Source organism: Cryptomeria japonica, chromosome 3 (assembly GCF_030272615.1).
Source record: "Cryptomeria japonica chromosome 3, Sugi_1.0, whole genome shotgun sequence".
NCBI classification, from domain to species: Eukaryota; Viridiplantae; Streptophyta; class Pinopsida; order Cupressales; family Cupressaceae; genus Cryptomeria; species Cryptomeria japonica.
In genome coordinates, this window is record NC_081407.1 from 885257995 (window position 1) to 885263994 (window position 6000).

Genomic DNA, 6000 nt, shown 5'->3' on the forward strand with positions numbered 1-6000 from the left:
ACAACATCCACTCATCAATCCGAATAACATCATAAGACAATGAAGTCCACCAGATCGATGCAACTCAATGCATTTAGTTCATAGCAAGAGGAGCAATCACCCCTAACTTCCCTCTTAGATATACAAATCTATCTGTAAGCAAAGGCTTAGTGAAGATATCTGTAATTTGTTCCTTTGTAGGGACATATTCCAATCTGACTTCCTTGTTAGTGACTTTCTCTCTTACAAAATGAAACTTGATTGATATATGTTTTGTCTTAGAGTGCAGCACTGGATTCTTAGAAATATTGATAGCACTAGAATTATCACAATATATGATAGTAGGCTCATCATAAAAAACTCTAATATCCTTCAACATCTGCTTCATCCAAATAACCTGAGTACAGTTGCTAGCAACAACAATGTATTCAACTTATGCAGTAGATAAAGAAATAGAATCTTGCTTCTCACTTGTCCATCCAACCAGCTTCTTTCCAAAAAAGAATTCTCCACCGGTAGTGCTCTTCCATTCATCGTCACCTTTCCAATTAGCATCAATATAAGCATTTAAAGTGAAGTCATCATCCTTCAGATACCATAGACCATAATCAATTGTTCCCTTCAAATACCTAAATATCCTCTTCACAATAGTAATATGACTTTCCTTTAGATTAGCTTGAAATCTTGCAACAAGGCATATGGAACTCATAATTTCAAGTCTAGTCTAAGTTAAATAAAGCAATCCACCTGTTGGATCTCAAATCAACATATTGGATAGGTTCTGAGGAAATTCCAACTCCTATGATCAAACCCTCCAATTTGACTTGGCTAACTTATAGAGTGAACCTATTTGGTTACTAACTCCCTCACTTTAGGCTCTACAAGACCTAGGTAGGTATACCTATTCACTAGTGGCTTTTGACTAATGTTTTTTTTAGCAGATTGAGCATCTTGATCTAAATTCTTCCCTACTTCAGAATAGCATAGGTTCCTAGGATAGGTAATTTTAGATGAGTTCAAGATTGTTGTTGTGGAATCTATTCGATCTTTGTACTTGAAATTTATATGTATGTATACTATTGCTAATTGGTTCTATGAATCCTACTTACTTATCCTATAGTTTTAATGTAGAGGTAATTAATATGGTAAAGGTTGTGTTTTGTGAATGACTAGTGTCTTTCCTATTATTTGTGTTGGCATTTTTTATGATTAATGCCATGATTGTCATTGATGGACACACACTTGATTTGAGATCACTTTTTGTATGTATGAGTTAAAGCTCAACCGGTACTTGTTCCAACCGGTATGATGTATTATAGTCTTTAGACTATCGATGTTTTGCAGAAAGTGTTTACCGATCTGAAGCGGTATGAAGACCCTAAGAGGTTCAAGGATCTCAAGCGGTATGAAGGAACGAAGCGGCACAACCCATATTTCCTAGTCTTCATTATTGTCAAACCGGCAACCAGTATTTTGCTTTAACCGGTAATACTCTGTGATGAGTTACCAACCGGCATTTTGTGATGAGTTACCATCCATCAATTATTTGATGGTGTCGACACTTTAACGGTGATTTTTGTGTCGTGTTATAGAATATGTCTAGATGCATTGAACCTAGGAAATTGTAATGTAATCCTATTGGACCGACATGAAATCAAGTTCCTTGATAAGGACATCATGTCTAGGGTTTTAGAGAGTTGCTAGGGTTTAAGATGGTTGAAGAGTTTTTGTAAGTGAAGATAGAAAAAGTTCAGGTCTGCGAGAAGAGGCAGAGAGTGAATGTGTTGAAGACTGAAGTAATGCTGGAATGCATTAGGAATGAGCTATCAAGGATCTAACCAAGAAATCTGTGCTATTTACTAGATCACTCACTTGTTGATTACTCACATCTTCGACAAGTCTGAAGCCCTTAATCAGGTAGGTCCAAAAGCCTTTTGTAAATCCTCTAACAAGGTGGTTCACATCTGTGGATCTAAAATCCTCTAGCAAGGTAGTCTTTAACTGGACTTATCTCCTAACAGAGATTGAGATTCCTAACAGGATCTGTTCTGGTAAAGAAAATTGTATGACCTTAACCGGTTTGACCTTAACCGGTCGGGTTCCTATTCTGTAGATAGTTACTTGTGAGTTCCATCTCACCGTGGTTTTTCCCATTTGGGTTTCCATGTCAATATCTCCAGTTTTATGGTGTTTGTGCTTCTGTGGGTGAATGCATTATTTGCTATTTGGTTTGCATGTGTGCTAACTGGTTTGTCTGCTAAATTGTTTTATCGGTTTACTGGTAGTCTAGTAAAGTGTTTAAGTACAGTAATTTTTGGCATACTAATTCACCCCCCCCCTCTTAGTATTCATCAATTTGGGCTACAGAGTCTTATATTTCTCTAGGACTTAATGTATGATTTGTCAGACAGTTTTTAAACCTACCCCCTTTGGTAAATCTATTAGTTACTATTTCTTATGAGAACTTCTAAATGTTTATATCATAAATCACCTGAATGAATTTAACCCTAACCTTAAGGGACCATTTAAGGAAGAACTACAAGGAACAATTACAATCCATGAGTAGATCTTTTTAATCCAAATTTATAACATAGGAACTTAGACTTCGCTATAAGAATACAAATAACCTTATCTCCTTTAGATAATATCACAAACAACTACCTATAGAAAATGAGATAATCCATAATACATATGCAGAAGAAAATGATTGATTCTATTAAAAACTTCAAATTGGTACAATAGTATCCCAGATGCTATAGTATCTGCCCAGTATCTAATATTCTAATAATATCTTTATTTTATAAAAAATTTCTCATATAAGTAAGTGAGAAACACCTATTCTATAAGAAGTTACGTCCCTTCATCATTAACAATCTGATTACAATCGCTTAACAAACTGAAAAATAAGAAGATTAAGCATGCCAAGATGATTAATATAACTATCATTCTTATAGCATCTAATGGCCACACTCTTCCTCTTCATATCTGCCTCCAATGAAAAGAGATCAAACACTTTGTGGTTGACATGTGGGGCTACATCTTCATCCTAGTAAAATATAGTCATGGATTTCTCCTTAATTCATGCAAATTCCTTTTGTCATTTCTCTAATGGAGTTAGTTCACCTTCGAGGTAGACAACTGGTATTGCTGCAACACAGTCCTCATCCAATATTTCAAGGTCTTTATTCAGTGTGTATGTATATTTCTCATGCTCTACCAGGTATTGGTCCCCTTGAACTCTTTCTTCCATAGTCATGGCCTCATCATCTGTCAATACATCTTGCAATCTTGCCCTCAATCTCTCATGCTCTTTTAGAGCTTTCACAATCCCTATGTATACTTTCTAATATTGGTTATCATGTGGCAACATAGCTTTGGACATGTTCTCAATGACATCATCTCCCAATTTTTTCATCTTCTGTTGGGCATTGGTCACTTGCTTTTCTAACTTTTCAGCCTTTATCCTCTAGTAGGGAGCATCTGATATAGCATCTAAGACCCTTAGGTCGAGGTGAAAACCCATATCTGGTTCATATCCCCCATAATAGGAGTATTTTGTGACAATTGTCCTTGTAGCCTCTGGATTTCTTCAGTAGCCTTCTCATACAAGCCTCTGTAAGTGTTGTTCTCCTTGACCAAAAACTTTGTTTGGTCCTGATTCAATTTTGCTACATCCACATTCAACTTGGTTGTGATTCTGGGATTAGTTTTCCCAACCTGTTGGATCATCAGGTGGCCAAAAAATTGATTTGTATCAACAAGTATGGGTCTCTTCTTCTTCGGATACAAGGCCCATATTATGAGAGCCTTTTGATCTGGATCATAGCCTGAGCCCATAAAGATCTTGTCTATCTCCTCTACTATGATCTGTTTGTTGGGATCTTGCTTCTTGAGGAAACCATCAAATAGTAATGCAGACCTCATGTCCCACCCTAAGTAGATTAGCACACTAGAATCCTTGAGTAGCTACCTTCCTTTCTCAGGTGTTATTTCTCTCTTAGCAAGGTCCACCTCTTCTTGTAACCTTTGGGCTTGTTCCTCCTCTGTTTTCTCTTTCATAGTTTTCCTAATTTGTGTTCCTTTATGTTGTTATATAAATGTGTCAAACTCTCTAGAGGAAATGAAATCATCATCAGCAATGAAATCTTCATGTTCAAACATCCTTATATCTCCAACATATTGGACATGGTATTGTCTCATCATCAGATCCATCTGCACACCACCCTCAAATCCAAGAGGATATTCTTCTCTAGGGGAGTCAAATGGAATAACATTAGAGATGGATTGAGGAGACAATTGAGCTAAGGGATTTTTATCCCTGACAGTTTTGATATGCCCCCCATAGACATAGGCAAACACTCCCTCAAGCAACTCTAGCTCATGCTCCATAGGTTTGTTTGCTCCGTCTAAGGGATCTTTGATGTTTTGAAGCATGTCCTCATTTATTCTCCCTCAGAAGAGTTTCCATTTGTAGGCTTGTAACACTTGCTCATACTTAGCTCTTTTTTCATTAGCTTCTTCCCTTTTCATGTTTCTAATAAAATCATCAGGTATGAGCAACACATGCTCTCCAGCCTTAAGTTTCTGGGATGACCTTGCTGCACCTATGTATCCCTCGAGATCAAAGTTTGGTTTGGGGTCACCTTCCACCATCTTATAATAATTCAATTTATTTTGCAGCAAACCATAGCTCTTCAAACTTTTGACAATGAAATCTGAAAATACTAGTAATCTAGGCACAATGGATTGTTTTCGATGGTCAGTCAAGTAATGGGCACTTACTACATGCTACTCTGTTAGGCACAGTGATAGGAAATACATATGGTGTTCCTTCAAATCCATACACTCTTATTTGAGTGCAATCCAAAAAGAAGTAAAAATCTCCCTAGTTGTGCTCAATTGTGGTATCTTTGCCATAATCTTTTGGTCTTAAGAATCCCTGAATTTTAACAGACAAGGCATGATCACACGGGTATCGCAATAATCTATATAATGTCTTAACAAAGTACTCCTTGAAATACCAGTACTGGTTGTTGTTGTATCTTTGGTCCCATGAATATATCCATAGTTGCACAGGCTTCCTTATCCCAGTCTTATCATATGCCCTAATCCATAAATCATTTGGCCATAGCCCTTTGTCTTGTCCAACATACAACAACATGTGCATAAGAATAGAATAGTAATTGAAATGCACATTAATCACATCTCCTTTTAGTTTTTCTAGTCCATGATTGATGGCATAAACAAGATAAGTAGAAAAACCAAATAATTGGGGATCTTTAGATTGCAAATCTGCATAGATGACCATGGCTGCTATATCCATCAAGCGATGAGCCTCTATTCCCAGAACCTGAGCAGCGCAGTAGTATGTATACTTGAAGTAAGGATGAAATGAATTGACATCATAGGGAGCTTTGTCATCTTTACCAAATGCTACTATCAACCCTGCAACCCTAGGTCTATGGATAGGGAGTCTCCAACTCTTATAGATGTCCTCAAGGTTGAATTACTCTTGTGCCAATTTCTTAGTATCAATTTGCTCTTCGAACCCTCAATCTAGATTAAACACATTATCAACAATTTCCCTAGTAATTGATAGTATCGGTTCCCCCTGCAATCATATATAGTTGTTGTCTTGGGGTCATAAGTGTTGGCTAGGGATTTCATAAGTTCAATTTTAACAGAGACATTAGCTGCTGCTAGTTTTCCCAAATTTAGTCCTCATTTCATCGAACCCTTGCTTTAAGTGTCTGTATCGGTGTAATGTTTTATCAATTCATGAAATCTTGCTTTTTGATGAAAATCCTTTTATCACTAAGTCCCTCCATTGTCTTATCAACGTTAGAATTCCATCGAAACAGTTCTTCATTATCCAGCCTTTGTACTAGCATCGATGAAATTTCCCCTTTCAGTAAAAGAAGAATACTCTCCTTCGACTTCTTATGCTCGGTCGATAACAAGTCATCAATGGCAATTTCTCTTGTTTCATTGATCCTTTATTTTTTGATGGGAAAGTTATTT